Source organism: Echinops telfairi, unplaced genomic scaffold, assembly GCF_000313985.2.
Source record: "Echinops telfairi isolate 266 unplaced genomic scaffold, ASM31398v2 ScPeMD7_7468;HRSCAF=8506_0, whole genome shotgun sequence".
NCBI classification, from domain to species: domain Eukaryota; kingdom Metazoa; phylum Chordata; class Mammalia; order Afrosoricida; family Tenrecidae; genus Echinops; species Echinops telfairi.
This window is the reverse complement of record NW_022111369.1, coordinates 97621966-97632474: the sequence shown is the minus strand read 5'-3', so window position 1 is coordinate 97632474 and position 10509 is coordinate 97621966.

Sequence of the window (10509 nt, the reverse complement as noted above, 5' to 3'; positions counted from 1 at the left end):
TCTTCTGCATCATCAAATCACTGTCTTTTCACAACCCTCTGCATTTGCGGGAACAAAAAGAAGTTGCATGGAATGAGGTCAGGTGAGTAGGGTGCATGGAGCAAGAGAGGCATGCTATTTGCTTTTTGCCAAAAACCTGCACACTGAGATGGCTGTGTGAGTGGGTGCATTGTTGTGATGGCAAAACCAGTCCCTGTATGCCACAAATCAGACCTTTTTTGTCTCACACTGTTATGCAATCTTTTTAGAACCTCTAAATAGAAAGCTTGGTTAACAGTCTGACATGGTGGAATGAACGCCAAATGCACTATCCCCTTCACATCAGAAAAACAAATGAGTAACATATGTACAAATGTGCTGGACACAATGGAGGTATGTATGGATTGTGATAAGAGCTGTAAGAGCCCCAATAAAATGATTAAAAAAAACAAATGAGCATCATCTTGATCTTTGATTTCACGTGATGAGCTTTTTGGAGGGTAAGTCAACAATGGCGTCTTCCACTCGCTTGATTGATGTTTGCTTTCAGGGTTGTCAGAATAGCACCATGTCTCATCACCAGTAATGACCTTGGGGAAAATAAGTTTGGGTCGCTCCCCAGCTGTTCTTTCAGAGCACAGCATATTCCCGTTTGAGGTCCCAGTAAGTCAGAACCCGAGGCACAAATTCTGCATGACCCTTTTCATCCCTAAGTCTGCCATTAAAATGGGCTGAACTGAGGTCCAAGAAGGTCCAGATAACTCCCCCTTCTCTCCAAAGGTCCATAGTTGGTCTTCATGCACAAGTGCTCGAATTTTGTTGGCATAAGTTGATGGACATCTAGAACAAGGTTTGTCATCAATCGACATTTCACCTCTTTTGCAAAGGGAAAACCACTCATCCACTTGAGTTTTTGTAAGTTGTGTTAAACATCAAAACAGTTTTCGTGGTATTTTTCCCTAGCAGGCAATACAATTTCCCAGCCACACACTGTTTTCTTAAATTGGCCATAACAAAAAACAACGTGCAAGTGAAACTGCTTTAAAAAAAATTCACTGTGACCAGAGTGAAATTTCCCAGGCGATGTCACCGGGTGCACTAACTCAGAGCAGGTTGCTAGAGGCTCTCCTAGCAGGAAAAATACATATGAAAGCTCTACTCTGCCCAGTGCAACACAAATCTGCCTGCTGGAAGTGAGGAGGACTTGAAGCATGTGCTGAGGAAGAACCACAGGCTTCAATATGGTTTGTAACTTAGTGTAAAGAAGACAAAAATTCCCCAACTGGGCCAGTAGGTAAGGTCATGAAAAATGGAGAAAAGGTTGAAGTTGTCAAGGATTTTATTTTGCTTGTATCCACCATCATGGAGGCAACTGTCAAGAGATCAAAGGACCTAGTGCATTGAGTAAATTCGTTGCACAAGAACTCTTTAAAGAGTTGAAAAGCAAGGATGTTAACTTTAATGACTTTAAGGTGTGCCTGACCCAAGCCATGGTATTTTCAGTCCCTTCATATGCAGTTGGACATTCAATAAGGAAGACCAAAGAAGAATTGCTGCATTTGAATTCTGGTCTTGCCAATGAATATTGAAAGCACCATGGGATACCGAAAGAACAAACTGATGGGTCTTGGAAGAAGTACAACTAGAATTCTCCTTATATTCTCTGATTTCTGCTCAGATCCATCTAATGCCCACAATAATAACCCTCTTGCCAGTTCACTTCTGAATCTGACTTGAATTTCTGGCAGCTCTAGGTTGATATTGTGCTACAGCGACTTTTGCATTTTCAAGAAAATTTTCCTTGCATGTGACCTTAATGATATTGTTCTATAATTTGAGCATTCTGTTGGGTTACCTTTCTTTGGAATGGGTACAAATACAGATCTCAATGTGGTCCCATGAGTTATCTAAAAAACCATCTTGTTATAGACAAATGAGTACCTCCAGTGCTTCATCAGCTTGTTGGAACATTTCAATTGGTATTCCATCAATTCCCGGAGCCTTTTTTGTTTGTTTGTTTGTTTGTTTATTTGTTTGGCCAGTGCCTTCAGTGCTGCTTCAATTTCTTCCTTTAATATCAGTGGCTGTTGGTCATATGCTACTGCTTGAAATGAGTGTTAATCCAGCATTTCTTTTGGACACAGTGACTCTATATATTCATTATGCCTTCTTTTGGTGTTTCCTACATCATTCATTTTTGCCCATTTTATAACTTGCCTTTATAGTAATAATTACTCACAAATATTTTAGGAGGTAGATACTACTATTTTGTATTTTGCATAATAAATTGAAATTAGATAGACTTTTTTAAAAATGTGCAAAGCCACACATCTGATAAGTGATGATGCTCAGATATAAACCCAAACCATGAAACCACTGCCAAGCTCACTGGCATCATGCCCATTCTGGTCCGTAGCAACCCTGTTCGTCAGAGTCGAATTGCTCCTGTGTGTTTCCAAGACTGTAACTTTCCATGGGAGTTGAAAGCCTCATTTTTTCCCCCGCAGAGACTGGTGGTTTTATATTGTTTGTTTTGCGGCAAGCAGCCCAAGTAATCCACGACTCTACCAGGATAGAAACCAGGCATTTTAATTAGCTAGTTATATACCCAGGATGGTCTGTGATAGCTTGATGATTGCCACTAAAGTGTATATAGACCCTCGGTGTCCCTCGGTGGGACAAATGGTTAATGTGCTTGGTTGATAACCAAAGTTTGGCATTTCAGGACCACTCAGAGATGTCTCAAAAGAAGAGCCTGGCCATATACTCCCAAGAAATCAACCATTGAAACTCACATGGAGAACAATTCTATTCGGACACATACTGGGTCACAAGGAGTTTTAGTCAACTCCAGAGCAATTGGCCTGTATTTATGATTCTGCAATACATTGCTGAGAACCAAATATGTAGCATGGTCTAAGCAAGCAAGAAAGAGTGTTATGAAATTTGAAGATTTCAGATCATATATGCCCTTGAGTTGGGAGCCCTGATGTTATAGTGGCTACATGTTGCGCTGGTAAAAACTGAGCTTTCTACTCCTTTATATTGTTACAGTCTTGGGAACTCACAGAGGTAGTTCTACCTTGTCCTATTGGGTCACTATGAGTCGGCATTGACTGGACGGCAATGAGTGTATTAGTCTGCCCTTAAGTACTGCTGAGAACCATAGATACTGTTCCAAGTGTGATGAGAGGCCACTGGAATTATGGGATTCACATTTTAATTGGAGCATTCCGGTGACTGCCGAGGAAATCTGGAGTGCAGTAATGAGGTTAGTAACTATGTCCGTGTCAATAGGAATGATGACAGATGATGACTTGGGCAAGGATGCCTATGGTGAAATCAGAGAACATTGTTCAGCTTCCAGGTGGCTATCCTTTAGAGAAAGAACTAAGACTTGTAAAGGGACAGATGTCTCTCACATTTGTTAAATTACCCATTATATTCACAAAATGAATATTTCATTAGTTATTCCCTATATTGAAAGCACTTTGTGTTTTGTTTTTGTTAATTAGAAAATACCCTAGCATGTTCATTCATATGTAGGATTATTTATGCACAGTTTAAGACTTCTTTAAGACAATGAGGTTGCTTGGTTGTAGAAATGACACTAGAGACCTCACTTAATTGTGCTCATGTGGAATCTTTACATACACCAGGAGGGAAAGGTGTACATGTTAAGATTGTATCCTTTCACCTTCCATCTTCTGTGTGCAGACTAAATAAGAGAAAATAATCCAAGAATCTGGACTATACAAAGAAGAATATGGCATCAGAATTGGAAAAAGGCTCACAAGGAACATGTGATAAGCAGGTGGCACAAGGTTTTTTACAGATAAGAGAGGAGGATTTAAAGCACTTACTGATGAAGATTGAAGCTTTCCACATTCAATATGGATTAGATGTCAACACACAACAAAATATCGCCGCAACTTGACCACTATGATAAATGGAGAAAAAATTCAAGTTGTGAAGGATATAATTTTACTTGAATCCACAATCAATGCCCATTGAAGCAGCAGTCAAGAAATCTAACCACATGTTGTATTGGGCAGTCTGCTTCAAAGGACCGCTTTTAAGTCTTAAAGAGGAAAGATGTCACTTTGCGAAGTGAAGTGTGCCTGACTGCCTTCGGCTGAGTTCTCTAGGGAAGCAAAGTCAATGGCCTTAGATAAGTATATATGGAGAGCTAGTCACATCAAGGAAATGACTCATACAGTTGTAGAGGCCAGCAAGTTCATGGATCAGAGTGCTCATATAGATGCTGGGGCTCGTGAACCTGAGATTGGCAAGCCAGATGACAGACTTCTGATTACAGAGACAAATGACTCCAGGGTCACCAGGTAATAAGGCCGACATCAGAGGATGTGTGGGATCTGCGACAATACAGCAGGCCAGAGAATTGGAGGTCAATAGGTCAGATCCAACAAAATGCAAGCAATGTTTCCCAAAGTGTCCACTTACGTTTGAAGTGGGTCCCATCCAAAGGGATCTCATCATGGGGAATTACTAAATTGTAGCTGCTGAATCACTAAGAATCATGACCAAGCCCTTTTGACCCAAAAACTTAACTACCACAAGCCATGATATTTCAATCACCTCATATGCATGTGAAGTTAGATAATGAATAAAGAAAACTGGAGAAGAACAAATGCATGAAGGTTCTGAGGAAGAATATTGAAAACATCATGGACCTCCAGATGAACAATAAATCTGTCTTGGAGGAAGTGCATCAGAATCCTTAGAAGCCAGGAGAGCAAGACTTGCAAGTATGTTGTTCATGTGCTCAAGAGGGTGCGGGCCTTGGAAAAGAATATCATACTTACTAAAGAAGAGGGTCAGAGGTAAAGAGGAAGGCCCTCACTGAGAGGAAAAGAGGTAAAGAGGAAAGCTTCACCTCACGTGGTGGCTGGAACAAGGGACTCAAAACATAGCAATTATTGTGGGCACGGCAGAAGACCAGGCAGTGTTTTGTTCTACTATGTACAGGGTGATTATGTATCAGAACTGGCTTAATTGCACTTAACATCCACAACATAAAGTCAAATTCCTGGGCCCTAGACAGCTTAATCTTTTTTTTTTTTTAAACATTTTATTAGGGGCTCATACAACTGTTATCCCAATCCATACACACACCAATTGTGTAAAGCGCATTTGTACATCATTCTCAAAACATTTTCTCTCCACTTAAACCCCTGACATTAGGTCCTCATTTTTCTTCTCCCTCCCTGCTTCCCCCTTCCTCATGAGCCCTTGATAGTTTATAAATTGGTATTTTGTCATATCTTGCCCTGTCTGACACCTCCCTTCACCCACTTTTCGGTTGTCTGTCCCCCAGGGAGGAGGTCACATATAGTTCCTTAATAGACCCTGCCAAACTAGTCTTTATACTGAGCGTACCCATGCGTCCTTGCCAAGTGATATTTCTTTATTCTGGTCCTTAAACTGTGCTGCTAATGTGATTTCAATGTGACATCTATATCAGTTCTTCTCCCTGTATTCTCAGTTGGTGTGTAGTTCTGCTAGGACTCAGCCTAACGTATACCAGGGGTAAGAGGGTTCTTTGCTGCATCACTGGCCTGCCCTTGGCTGGTATTTACAAGACTCTAGCAAACTCCCCTGCTACTCTCCTTCTATCTGGGCAAAGTTGAGAAACCGCCAGAGTGAGGAGGTGTGGTGACTTTCAAAGGTTATTGCAACTGCTGCATTTAGCTACCCTTGTCAATACATGGAGAGCCCTAGCAGGTCTGGTCATTTCCTTGTCAAGAGAGTGTCTTTTCAGAGCCTTGGTACAAGGTCAGGTAGTGCCTTCAGGGGCTGTTCCGAACAGGTTGGCCCATAATTAACTGATTTGATACAACACAGTAGAAAAGCATGTGTTTCCTCTAACCTTGAATATCACCCAGCACACATGGGTGCTCATTGACCTGTAAGTTGAGGGCTTTCAAGGAAAGAGATAACTGTGCCCAATAATCTTTCTCACTAAGATTTCACAGCCCTCTATTATCTCACACACTCACTCATAGATTGCCTAGCATAACAGAGTGTATACTTTCTGATAAACCAGGCTTGGGGTCCTTTCTAAACTTTCTCCCCTTAACCCTTTTCAATCACATGCCTGGAAGCCAGGTAAGCAAGTGTATATTATTCTAAGTGTACGAAGGTCAGCCTGAGGAATGGAAAGGTTAATTGACTTGGCCAAGGTCATAAAACACACCACAAAGAGGGCTAAGGACACAATTCAGATCTCTGGAAATGTTTCCCAGGCCAGTGTGGGAAATACAAATGAAGTAAAGACTTCTCCAACTATGTACTGTTACAATCCTGATCCCTCCAGGAAAATCTTGTTCCTCCAATCCTCACTTTCATTTTCACATCACGGCATGCACAGAAAATGACACTACTTGTAGGATTCTTGGGGGATCAATAGGTGGCGAGTCTGTCGTCGGGGAGTAAACAGTTCAAGTCTTAGCCACCCCAGGTCTCTTCAGATTATCCAAAAAAGGAAGGCACAAAAATCTCTGCGGACCCTAATCTATTTGGGGAAATCAATGATGAAGCATGCTGAATGCATCAAAGTCCAAAGAACATGAAAGTACGGCCAGACCCCAAGTTTTGAGATCTCATGGGTCCTTGAGAGTTCTTCAGTACCTAAGATTCACGATCACTCTTCAATGCTGTTTTTAGGTTCCTTCAAGTGGGCTCCGACCAATAAGGACCCCATCAACAACAGAACCGAACACTACACACACCACTGCAAGGGCCTGCACCATCCTCACAATGGCCCCTTTTTGTTGTGGCCACCGTGTCAATCCATCTGGTTGAGGACCTTCCTCTTTGTCACTGTCCCATGTCTAGCTCTATAAGGCAAATGTTTTAAACATATAAAGAACTGACATTTACTTTGTACTTATTTATGTGAACATACTATATTTCAGTAATGTGTATAGCTGTATAGTTGAATATATTAAATGAAATTATTGACTAACACCTCCCCTCGAGAAATATATTTTTGTAAGTCAAAAGATACCCATATAAACACAATGCATCAATGACCAAAGATGGGGTCATAATATGATACTTTCTAGAGGTACTATCAGATGAAGGTGAATATCTTGGACCAACATGGGTTTGAATTCTGACCAATATCTTATCATGTAAGCCTAAGTTAAGAAATTTCAGGGTTTTTTTTTTAATTGTATCATGCACATAACCGCATTTAACCCAAAGAGTTACTGGGACGGAACCAAAGAGTCACTGAATGTAGAGGCAATTAGCATAGTGCCTAGCACAGTGTATTAGTCTAGGTACTTTGGAGAAACAAATCCACGGCGACTCACGTGTAAGAGAGTTTTATGTAAAGAGAAGGTGCATCACGAGAACATCCCAACCCAATGCTGCCCAAGCCCACAAGTCCAACATTAACCCATTAACCCAACACCAGTCCACAAAGTCCTCCACCTCACAAAACAGAGGCAATGATGCCGACTGCAGGAGGAAAGCTGAGTCCATGAACGTGTAAGCATCTCAGCACTAGCAGGGGTCTCCACACGGCTGCTCCAGCACCCAGGGCTGCATCGGGATAGATCCATGCGGCTTCTCCTTGGGGATGTCTTGTAGGAAATCCATCTTGCAAGCTGAAGCAGGGAACTGCTAAGGCAGCTGCACCCGATGCAACCATCACAAAACAAGAGACCCGAGAACTAGAAAGGCGAGGCTCACCACCCATTTATCCCTCCGCCTTTCAACCAGCACCACATGTGATTATTGGCCAGGCTGGCACAATTAACTAACTCACACAGGGTAGACTTGGTCGATCGCTCTTATTTTGATGGCTCTAATCATTATTCTTATTATTAATCTGGCTCTCTCCCAAACATCCCAGTGTAAATTTCCAGGACCCTTGCTGATCTTATCCATACAGTCTGAACATTCTCACAGGAAGTTTTCTAGGAGCTTGCAAATATGACACAACCGTCTCTACTGCCCAGGGAGTGTGAGCAGGGAGAACGGAATCTTGATTGTGACCACATTTATGTGGGATTCTTTCTTTAATTCCACTGGTGCCCGAAGTGTAGTCACCCCACCCATCTCACCTTCTGTTACCCTCCTACCCTCTGAGTTCTGCCAAAGTGAACACAACCATGTCTAGTGACTGCTACCCCATATCTCTAAAAGATACCACTGTCCCAGCCCTGAGGAGTTCAGTAACCCTTCATGCGCCAAAGCAGAGAAGATACTTTGAACCATCTCTTGTGTTACACTTATGACTCGGGAACAAAATTGCCTTTGCCTGTAGCCCAATATTTGATAAATTTTTTAAGTATATAGATGTATGATCAAAATCTGAACAATTCACAGAGCCCTTCAATTAACCCTGGTAGCCCTGGTAGCATAGTGGTTACCAGGTGTTTGCTAACCTCAAGGTCAGCAGTTTGAAACCAGCAGCCACTCTGAGGAAAAAGATGAGGCTTTCTATTCCCACACAGTTACATTCTCAGAAACCCAAAGAAGCCCTGTCCTATAGAGTCACTATTGGTCCATGGCAGGGTGTTGGGTTTGGTTTTGTTTTGTTCCCAAGAGTCTCTTACATTCATTATTTTCCTTGCAAGAAGAGTCAGTTTACTAGATATAGATGAGTTATTGCCCCTCAAACTTTCCCACCCAATTTCTACAAGAATAACCTGGAACCTTTGTACCTGGGAACAGAGCCCCAAATGGCCTGACATGAGAGCAGCATCCCTTTGATGTCGCTCATCTTTTATCTTAGAGAGAAAGGAAGCGCATATGAATTTGGCATCTTCTTCCATATTATGATGTTGATAGAAGAGGATGCATTCTTCATCCACATCTTTGAGTCAGTTTCCTGTCTTTGAGGACCCGTTGGGACACCACAGCAACCTCACGGGAACTCACATCCCAGGTTGGGATCTCAGCCTCAGAATAAATGACTGCTCTCTCAAGAGACTCCTCCTTTGTTAGGGCTTGGGGAAAAATCAATTTCTGGCATATTCCTTCCAACCATTTGTCAAACATGCCCTGGCCTGGCTGGACCCCAGCAATGAATACAGCTCAAGTCTCGACTTGCGTCCCCTCACCCCCAAAAGATTGTAGTACCTCCTCTGGGTCATTATGACGAACCTCCACTTTTATCCTCCGGTCTGCTTGTGCTTTTGCTGGTTCCGTGTGATGGTCTGTTGGCTGAGCACTCAACAGCAGGAGTTTCAGTGTGCGTGCTTACCGATAGAAACCACATATCTTCAATGTATGGGCATGCACAAGGGAAGCGTTTGATCAATGCGTCTTAAAGATAAGGACTTGCATGGAGGTATAGCTTTATATGAAGAAGTATGGGGCTAGCTGAACACATTCAGAGCCTTCCACAAAATAAAACCCATTCAATTAATTCCCTTCATGTACTTAAGCATTTAAAAATAACAGATCTGTATAAATTATTGAATTCCATATTCACACCAATTAAAAATTCTTCAGATGGTTCAGTCAATGGCCCATATGCATTATAGCTCCATCGACTCGCATCTCTCTCATAGCTGCAAGTCAGCCATATGCAGTGACACTGGCTGTGCCAGAAGTCCCCAAATAGTCTCTGGAAATGAATGCCTCTGCATTGTATCTCATAAAAACACCTGTTAATTATAAACCCAGGTCGCCTCAGTCCAGTATTAGCTGAATGACATGAAGCTAATTTCTGAACTGCAGGAAGATCGAGAGGTGCACACAGTGGGCAGAGACCTAATGGAAAAGTAATAAGGTCAGGCCATGTTACTGTTATCTCTGCTTCATGTGGTTTTCCATGAGACAGGTGAAGCTTGCTGCAGTTCTCTGGGACTTAGGGGTTTATAGCCTTAATCTTGATTCCGCTTGAAAGAAACAAAGGAGGAAAGAAAGAAAAAAATCTGCCAGAAAAAAAAAAATGAAGTCCTGAGACATGCTGCAACATGGTTCAACCTTGAAAATATTAGACTAAATGGAAAACAATATCATAGAAAAATCACATATTCTATTTTTTGGTGTCAATGAAATGTCTGGACTAGGTAAATCCACAGAGACAGACAGTAGATTCGTGAGGACCAGGGGCTGTGAGGAGGGAGAATGAGGAGAGACTGCTAGCAGGAACGGGGCTTCTTGTGGAGATGACCAAAAGATCCTAAAGAGAAGTAGTAGTGATGGTTGTACGCGCTGTGAATATACTAAAGACCATTGACTTGTATACATCGAACTTGTAAATCTAATGAAATTCTAATTATACCTTAATGAAACTGTTATAAAGGGAACATAAGGGCCAACTATAATGGTACATTAAGTAGGAAATAAGAAGGGAGAAGACCGAAGAAGAATGGATGCCTTTGAACTATGGTGCTGACAAAAGAAGATTGAAAGTATCACAGACTGCCAAAAGAATGAACAGATCTGTCTTGGAAGTACAGTGAACCCTCGTTTATCGCGGTTAATCGGTTCTAGACCCTACCGTGATAAATGAAATTCCGCGAAGTAGGATTCCTTATTTGT